Below are 10,275 nucleotides of genomic sequence, written 5' to 3'. Positions count from 1 at the left end.
TACTTGTATATTTTCACTTATAAAAATTAGGTCTGCTTTGCATACTGCCCTATAATATGACTTATTTTTAAAATGTAATAACATACTAGACACATTTTTTCATACCTAGAAATACATTTGTACAGCATCTAGTATCTTTTTAGTTGTCATGAGTTATTCTTAACAGAATGCTAATGGGTGTTCCATGATTATTATCCTTGCCAGTTCTCTGCCATTGGGCACTGATACAGTTTGTTTTGTTGATTTTTTCCTGTTATAGATGGCACTGTGTTGAACATCCTTACAGCTACTTTTTTGTGCACATCCACGATAATTTCTGTAGGATAAATCCTCAGAAGTGAAATAGCCAGGTCAAAAGTTGTGCTTATTTGTAAGGCTTTTGATGGGTATGCTTTGGTTATCTCCAGAAAAAAAAATGCATCCAAGTATATTTTCATTTCCTTACCCTTTGGGGGGAGGTGTCAGTGCATAGTGAAGCATGCGGGATCTTACTTCCTTAACCAGGGATGGAACCTGCACGCCCTGCAGAGGAAGCTCCGAGGCTTAACCACTGGACCACCAGGGAAATCCCGCCTTTCCTTACCCTTGAAAGCACTGAGTATTATTATTGTTTGGTTTGCCATTTTCCAGCAATACTTCCTAAGATCCCCAAACCTGATATTCTTTGCTGTAGTACCCACAACACATATGTGTGATTTCTATGAATTATTTACCTTTAGCCCATGGCCCCTGACCCTTTCTGTTAACTTTGCCTCGAGGACTTCTGTGGTGGGCTAGATTTTTGCCTTGGTGATATTTACAGTTCTTTATGTCAAGCTCTGATTTGTTTGTTTGGGAATAGAGCTCCCACATATTTTTGATCATCATCTAAGTGTGAGAACCACTGCTTTTTTCAATGTTCTAATATAAATAAATACATTGACTACATTCCTAGGTTAAAGCAAGACAGATGGTGTGATCATCAACACCATGTCTTGGATCTAAAACTGAAATCTCTCAACACTCCTCAGTGTGCTGTTTACTCAATTATTCAACATTTACTCATCACATAATAGATTCCTGACCTATGTGCTAGGCACACAGTGATAAATAATAATAATCCCAGCTCTCGAGAAGCTTGGGCTGAAGCAGAGGCAGATAGGCGAACAGACAAATCACAAAGGGATGTGCAATATGCTGTTGAAACATATTCATTACATCTCAGCAGGGCACAAATTGCCATGTGGGGGAAAACTGAACATTCTATAACTTTTGGTTCATCTATTTACTTCCATAATACTTCCTAGAGTTCTGCCTTGTACTTTTTTAAAAAAACATCTTTTGGCCGCACTACAAGCATGTGGGATCTTAATAATAGCTCCCCATCCAGGGATCAAGTCTGTATCTCTTGCACTGGCAGCTCGGAGTCTTAACTCCTGGACTGCCAGGGAAGTTCAGGCCCCATACCTTCATTTTCCAAATGTATTGCTTTTATTGTAACAAAGTAATACATACTGATTTTGGAAGGATCAAATAATATAGACAAGGGCCCCTCCCAAAAAGATACTTTGAAACTGTAATTTCATCTACCTTTTTTTTGTTGTTGTTGTTTTTTGCCACAAAGCTTGTGGAATCTTCGTTCCCTGACCAGGGATAGAACCTAGGCCCCGGCAGTGAATGCCCCAAGTCCTAACCACTGGGATGCCAGGGAATTCCCAAACTTTAGTGTTCTAGGTTGCTTTCTGTTCTTTTTAAACAAAAGTAGGATCAAAACATTATAAACGTTTTTCATTGAATATATGGTAAACATATTTCAAGATAAAAGATATATTTCTACAGCACTATTTAAAATGGCTCCATATTCTACTATATGCATAGTCTATTATTTTAGCAATCTGCTTCTGTTAGACATTTATAGTGTTTCTATCTTTTCACAATCACTAACAGTACTACAACACACCTCATCCATAAGGTGGTTGGATGGCATCACCAGCTCGACGGACATGAGTTTGAGTAAGCTCCAGGAATTGGTGCTGGAAGGGAAGCCTGGTGTGCTGCAGTCCATGGGGTTGCAAAGAGTTAGACACGACTGAGTGACTGAACTGACTGAACAATACTATGATGAATTTTTTTTGTTCCTAATATCTGTGCTCATTCCTATTTCCTCAGCACAAACTTAAGAAGTAAAGTCACATAATATTTGAAATGCTTCACCTGTAGTCACATTTAGAGACAAACGGCCACATTAGATATCTCCCAGCTCAGTTGCTTTTTGCCCTCTTGGATTTTAGTCCTAGCTGCTGTAAATTAAACACGATCAAAGAGGCATGTACCATGGGCCAAAGTTCAGTGGCATTTACTGCCGCAGCAGGCTGGAGGGCATCACGTTGCTACAAAACATAGGAAGATGATTAGTTCTGAATGTAATGTTTTCCTGAAGCCTGATTGGCAAGTTGCCTAGGATAACTTGAAGGCTACCACCCCATTTGTTTGGGTTTCTTTTTTCCCAAGGTATCTTTTTTCTGATGTCAGTGTTTGTATCTCAAACTACCTAAGTGCACCCTTGGCAAGATTCTGCTTGGGCTACATTAAACTGTGGCTTGCCAAAACCATGGGTATATTTCCTGCTGTAAACTTGTATGCGATCTTGGTCCACTCCAAGCTGACTGTCAGCATGTTAACTTTGCTCAAATAAAGAGCAGCTTGCTCTCTGGGGCTCATCTTTTTATTAAAAGAAAATGAGAAGCAGAATAATGAGGTAGGAGATTCCTTCATTGAGAAGCATTGAGCCAGGAACTCTGTAGCGGGCACAATGTGGGCATGAGGGTGAAGTGAAGTGAAGGGAAGTGAGAGTAGCTCAGTCACGTCCAACTCTTTGTGACCCCATATACAGTCCACAGAATTCTCCAGGCCACAGTACTGGAGAGGGTAGCCGTTCCCTTCTCCAGGGGATCTTCCCAACCCAGGAACTGAACCCAGGTCTCCCACATTGTAGGAAGATTCTTTACCAAATGAGCCCCCAGGGCATGAGGTAGGATGATTCCAACACAGCTTATCTGGCTCTTCTAGTTTCCAGGGTATCTGAGGTGTTATTACTAGATGTAACACAAGACCCCAGTTATAAACTATGAGAAACAACCGAGGAGTCAGATTACAGAGAACTAAAAGACACGATCCCCAAGATTATGCCCCAAGAGTTCCACTGGGTCCTCCTAAGCCACCAGTTTCCAGACTAAGTCTGAACAAGAGCAAATTGTATTCCCTCTCCAACACTCCAAAAAGGCAGATGAATTTCAACTGCACAGCATTCTGGAAAAGGCAAACCTGTGGAGATAATAAAAAAAAAATCAGTGGCTGCTAGAGACTGGGGAAGGAGAATAAAGAACGAACAGGTGGAGAACAGAGAACTTTCAGGGCAGTGAAACTATTCTGTGTGATACTAAAGTGGTGGATACATGTGGGTTTATCCAAACCCACAGAACGTGCACCACCAAGAGTGAACTTGGATGTAAACTATGAACTCTGGGGGACGATGCTGTGTCAGCATTGTTGCTGCTCAGTCACTCAGTCATGTGGACTGCAGCACACCAGGCTCCCCTGTCCTTCACCATCTCCCAGAGTTTGCTCAAACTCATGTCCATTGAGTTGGTGATGCCATCCAACCATCTCATCCTCTGTCGTCTCCTTCTCCTCCTGCCTTCAGTCTTTCCCAGCATCAGGGCCTTTTCGAATGAGTCGGCTCTTTGCATCAGGTGACCTAAGTATTGGAGCTTCAGCATCAGTCCTTCCAAGGAGTATTCAGGGTTGATTTCCTTTAGGATTGACTAGTTGGATCTTCTGGCAGTCCAAGGGACTCTCAAGAGTCTTCTCCAGCACCACAGTTCAAAAGCATCAATTCTTTGGCACTCAGCCTTCTTTCCAGTAGCTATGTATGGATGTGAGAGTTGGACCATGAAGAAGGCTGAGCAAGGAAGAACTGATGTGTAAGTTCATTAATTGTAACATATACGCCTCTGGGGTGCAGGACATTGATAATGGGGAAGGAAGGCTGTGTATGCACAGGGGCAGGGAGTCTGCAGGAAACCTCTGTACCTTCCTGTCAGTTCTGCTGTGAACCTAAAACACCTCTTAAAAAAAAATTCTAAAAAGCAAAAGTGGATGATAGCAAAAACAGAGTCCCTAATCAAAATTATCAAATCAATTGTTCCTACAGAGATTTGGAAAGGTTGTAACAGATTTGTATATGAGTGGAAGAGTCGAATGATGTTGACTCTTGTTATTAAACTGCCAGAATGGATGCTAAGACAGTCACAATCTGAGTCATCACTTTATAAATTGTCACTTCAACAATAAGGAAGAATAAGGAATATTGATTCTATCTCATCTGCTCCCTGTAAGTGCAGATTTTGTGTGGGGTTGTAAGGTAATCGGAAGAGCTATTTCACTAAACTATTTTTCAGTTGTTGACTAAGAGTTTGTGGTAATTCATCCCAGCCACTGGCCTAAATGATGTTTCTTGTTATGATCCTGGTTTCTTTCTAGCTAATCCATCCTATCTTGAATCTTCTTTGCCTGAGAGAGAGTGTTTTAAATGTCCTACACTGTAGCATTTTGTAACTATTTACAAATCCTTTGCCATACAGTCTTAACAAGCAAAATGTGTTACAAGGAGATAGAACTTTCTGGTTTTGAGCAATGTGTGTTACATAATTCAGTGTAACTCAACTGAGTTTAATGCAACAAATATTTATTGAGTGCCTATTCGGGATTTAAACTTTGCTCTTGGGTGGAAGGGGAAGGGTTTGGAGATATAAATCAGAGTTCTTTATTTCCAGAAATAGGCAATGTAGTTGGAAAGAAATAGGCAATGTAGTTGGAAAGAAAAGACATACACCCATGAAACAATTCAATCACATTATTGGGCATACATGATGAGTGCCATTCATCAATCTGTTCAAAACAAAAATGTTGAATGTTTTCCATGTGACTAAGTAGTTACCCTGCTTATTTAACTTCTATGCAGAGTACATCATGAGAAATGCTGGGCTGGAAGAAGCACAAGCTGGAATCAAGATTGCCGGGAGAAATATCAATAACCTCAGATATGTAGATGACACCACCCTTATGGCAGAAAGTGAAGAGGAACTAAAAAGCCTCTTGATGAAAGTGAAAGAGGAGAGTCAAAAAGTTGGCTTAAAGCTCAACATTCAGAAAATGAAGATCATGGCATCTGGTCCCATCACTTCATGGGAAATAGATGGGGAGACAGTGGAAACAGTGTCAGACTTTATTTTTCTGGGGCTCCAAAATCACTGCAGTGGTGACTGCAGCCATGAAATTAAAAGACGCTTACTCCTTGGAAGGAAAGTTATGACCAACCTAGATAGCATATTCAAAAGCAGAGACATTACTTTGCCAACAAAGGTCCGTCTAGTCAAGGCTATGGTTTTTCCAGTGGTCATGTATGGATGTGAGAGATGGACTGTGAAGAGAGCTGAGCACCAAAGAATTGATCCTTTTGAACTGTGGTGTTGGAGAAGACTCTTGAGAGTCCCTTGGACTGCAAGGAGATCCAACCAGTCCATTCTGAAGGAGACCAGCCCTGGGATTTCTTTGGAGGGAATGATGCTGCAGCTGAAACTCCAGTACTTTGGCCACCTCGTGCGAAGAGTTGACTCATTGGAAAGACTCTGATGCTGGGAGGGATTGGGGGCAGGAGGAGAAGGGGACGACAGAGGATGAGATGGCTGGATGGCATCACTGACTCGATGGACGTGAGTCTGAATGAACTCCAGGAGTTGGTGATGGACAGGGAGGCCTGGCGTGCTGCTATTCATGGGGTTGCAAACAGTCAGACACGACTGAGTGACTGAACTGAACTGAAGTATTTACTGGGGATACACAGTTAAATGAAATAATCTCTGCCTTCAAGGTGCTGATAATAAAATGGGAAAACCGGATGAGTAAATAAGAGCTGCACTGCTTAGAGGAAAGATGGTTGCAGCAGAAATGGGATCAAAGAGTGTGTGGGGTCTGGAAAGTGATGGAAAGCTTCATGAAAGACATGGTTCCAGGAGACCCCACTAAAAGGCACTGGGGATCTGTGGAGAAATGGCTGAGCCAGGCCTGGAGCAGGGAAAGTATGAGGTGAGCCTGGGGGTGAGGGTATCAGGTCTGTTCATTAGCTACCTCCAACAAAGTATTGGGTTGGCCAAAAAGTTCATTCCGGTTTTTCTATAAGATGTAAAACCTGAATGGACTTTTTGGCCAACCCAATACATTGTTTTAAGAACTGTCACCTATGAAACAGGTAAGAGCACTATGTGGGAAATTAAAATAGGCTAGACTACCAGGGACAGTTTTATGGAGAAGCGGGGAGTAGGGACTCTGGTGAAAGATTTAGGTGGGAAAGTTCCTCGCAGCATTGTCTGTACAGCAAATAGACAAGGAGAAACAAAGAAAAGAAGAAAAGAAAGAAGGAAGGAAGGAAGGAAAGAAAAAGACAAGAGGGAGGGAGGGAAGAAAGGGGGAAATAAAGGAGAAAAAAAGAAAAAGTGAGAAAGGAAAAAAGAAAGGAGGAAGGAATGAAGAAAGAAAGAACACAATAAAAAGCCTCAATAAAGAAAAAACACAATAGAAAGCCTTAATAAAGGGCTAGCTGAATAAAGTAAGGCACACCATGCAATGGATGGTATTCAGTCATTTTAAAAGACTGCAGTAAAATGCACGACTAACTTGTAAAGATGACCATGATATTTTGCAGAACTTACTTATTACATAAGCCCATTTCTGTGAAAAGAGAAAAAGTAGTGAGTGTGCGTAGAGAGGTGTGTGTTAAGCTTAAGGAAAAATTCTGAATGTCCAACAGTTAAGAGGCATGAGCTTGAAAGAATAAACAAAGGACTTTCACTTCCTACTTTGTAAACTTTATGTAATGGTTTTACGGTTGTTACTTTCATTTTATTTTTCTAAATACAAATTTTACATATAGAAAAATATGTTAATATTTAAAAAGGCACTATCCTAAATTGCTAATATAAACTTTTAAGGCATCTTGCTTCTAGCTTTGCTTGGGGTGGTGATGACTTAAAAACCAAAACCCATGCACAGGAAAAAGAATTACTAGAGAGTGGCTCCCTTCAATATCCTATTGATAAATGTTTGGGTGTATTGGCTTTATATCAGAAATTAAGAAAACAGAGTAACAGTAATTGTTCATCCTGATACCATGGAGATTTTCATATCGGAGAGGAAGCGAGTACATAATAAAGTGTACTCTGAACCCCATAACCTAAGGAGAGCCCACATGTGAAAGTGTCTTTTTGGCATCAGAGATGTATTTTGTGACCCCAGGGGATATTTCTCAATGTGAAACTAGCAAGACTCCTAAGAATGGTCCCATTAGCACAGGGGATAAGAATCTGCCTGCCAGGGCAGGGGATACGCAGGTTCAGTCCCTAGTCTGGGAAGATTCCACATGCTGAGGAGCAGCTAAGCCCGTATGCCGCAGCCGCAGAGCTCTGGAGCCTGTGCTGCCAAGAGAAGCCACGACAAGGAGAAGCCTGCGCGTCACAACTAGAGAGCGGCCCCTGCTCTCTGCAACTAGAGAAAGTCTTTGTGCGGCAATGAAGACCCAGCGTAGCCAAAACTAAATAAATAAATAAATGGAGCAGCGTGAACATGTGAAGAAAAGAATGGTCCCTTTAGTGCTGTCCGAAACCACTGTGTCAGCCCAGCAAAGACTTAGATGAACATTACTCAGTGTCATGACACTTGAGATTTGCTTAAAAAGTACTGGAGATGGGGAAGTAGGTGACAGTGTAAACAAGGTTGATCATAAATGGAAAATTATTAAAGTTGGATAATGAGTACATGGGGGTTCATTATAAAATTGTATTTTTAATATATTTGGGATTTTCAATAACGAAAAGGTTCTTTAAAGTGTTTAAAGAAGATCACTCAAGTAGAGGTCACAAATCTGGGTTATTAATCTTGGTTATTCATCAGGTTTTTGATCCCGATTTGTTGACCAAATTGAGGCAAGAAATTTTATGTGCTTCTGGGTTCATCTATAATACAGGGGTCATCCCTAAAATCCAATAACCTCTTCAATTCTAAGTTGGTTTCTTACTTTGGTTCAGAGTGCTTTTAAGAGGACTCAAAAAGGGGATTCCCTGGCTGTGATTAGGCAATTTCACTGTCAAGGCCTGAATTCAATCTCTGGTTGGGGAACTAAGATCCTGCAAGTTGAGCGGTGAGGCCAAAAAATAAATAAAACAGACTAAAATAGAGGCTCAATTTTTTAACCCTTTGGTGTTAAGATATATTCCCATCATATTTGTAGCCTTAATTGTCTTAAAATGAATTCAGCATTAAAAAGCCTAAGGAGACCAGTCTGAACTCTGAAAATCATTTATTCCAGTCCCACCTACAAATCAGCTATCCCTGGGCTTGGAGTTGCCCTTTCTTAAGGGCAAACAGAGACATCTTCAAACTTTGGAAGAAATTCATCAGTAGGAATAGCTGTTTGGTCCCAGATCTACTCACTCAGGAGATTTTAAACTTAAAAAAATAAAATTAAGATCCAGTTCATGATTAAAGAACCAGACTTTTTAAGTGAAAGCTTTTACCAAAATGAACGAGAGTGCCACCTGCTGGGAACAGGAGAACTTCCTAACACGTATTGAAGAGTGAGTTTCCTGGGCCCCACCCTGTTTGAATCACCTGAGAGCCACTGGTTAAAATGGAATGTTCCTAGGCTCTAGACCTGTTGTATCAGAGTCCCTGAAGGTGGGGCTCAAACTTTTATATTTTATACAAGAGACAAATGCCTTAGTTTCCAAACTTGCCTGATAAGAATCATCTGGGGATGCTTGTTTAAAATACTTTCACCTGAATCACACTCCAGGCTTATGGAATCAGGACACGCAAAACAGGCCCTGATAAGAATCATCTGGGGTGGGAGGGTGAGAGCAATAGGTGGGGGAGATTAGGTGGTACAAGCATCCAGTTACAAAATAAATGAGTCAAGGGGGTGACATGCACAGCATAGAGAATACAGTCGATAATATTGTAACAACTTTGTATGGTGACAGGTGGCAACTAGACTTATCATGGTGATGGTTTGGTGATGTATAGAAATATTGAGTCACTAGATTGTGAACTCAGGACTAATAGAGTGTTATGGCAGGTCAATATACTTCAATTCAAATACATACCTACCTACACAGTATGGGGAATGGGAAATCACCTGAGAAAGCTTGTTTCAAATCACTCCAGGCTAACTGAATCAGGAACTCCGGGAAAGGCGACTGAGACTTTTAATGTGTAGTAAGAATGCCAGATGAATCTTAAGAGATGAATGTTTAGTAAATATCGCAAATTTAAGCATCATTTTCATACTGTTCATGGGAAAGAAAAGCTATGACCTAGACAGCATATTAAAAAACAGAGACATTACTTCACCAATGAAGGTCTGTCTAGTCAGAGCTATGGTTTTTCCAGTAGTCATGTATGAATGTGAGAGTTGGACTATAAAGAAAGCTGAGCGCCAAAGAGTTGATGCTTTTGAACTGTGGTGTTGGAGAAGACTCTTGAGAGTCCCTTGGACTGCAAGGAGATCCAACCAGTCCATCCTAGAGGAAATTAGTCCTGAATATTCATTGGAAGGACTGATGTTGAAGCTGAAACTCCAATACTTTGGCCGCCTGATGTGAAGAGCTGACTCATTAGAAAAGACCCTGCTGCTGGGAAAGATTGAGGGCAGGAGGAGAAGGGGACGGCAGAGGATGAGATGGTTGGATGACATCACCGACTCAATGGACATGAGTTTGAGTAAGCTCTAGGAGTTGGTGATGGACAGGGAGGCCTGGAATGCTGCAGTCCATGGGATCGCAAAGAGTCGGACACGACTGAGCGACTGAACTTACTGAAAAGTCCTACTTAACTGTAGATATTTTCCATGCCAAGACAGAAGGGCACGATTGCAGTTCATTGATAACTGGTGTATACAACATCCAGATGGGGATTTGGCAACAGTTCCTGGGTTTTCTGTTCTGTAGCTATAATTCAGCCTTGTAGCTTTAAGTTTCAGCCCATCCCTTAAAATTCTTGCCTTTAACATCTTAATGGCTGCGTCTCTAATAACAGCTATCACATCTAAGATACCAGCTGCCTAACAGGCAGAACTCCCTCTTGGAGAGATACCTCCCCGCATCTTGTTTACTCTGTGCACTTCTTACTCGCACCTGCACGCTCACGCACACCACCTCCTTTCCCTCCCTGTGGACCAGTGCC

This window comes from Bubalus kerabau, chromosome 15, assembly GCF_029407905.1.
Source record: "Bubalus kerabau isolate K-KA32 ecotype Philippines breed swamp buffalo chromosome 15, PCC_UOA_SB_1v2, whole genome shotgun sequence".
Classification (NCBI taxonomy): domain Eukaryota; kingdom Metazoa; phylum Chordata; class Mammalia; order Artiodactyla; family Bovidae; genus Bubalus; species Bubalus kerabau.
This window is presented reverse-complemented; position numbering follows the sequence as displayed.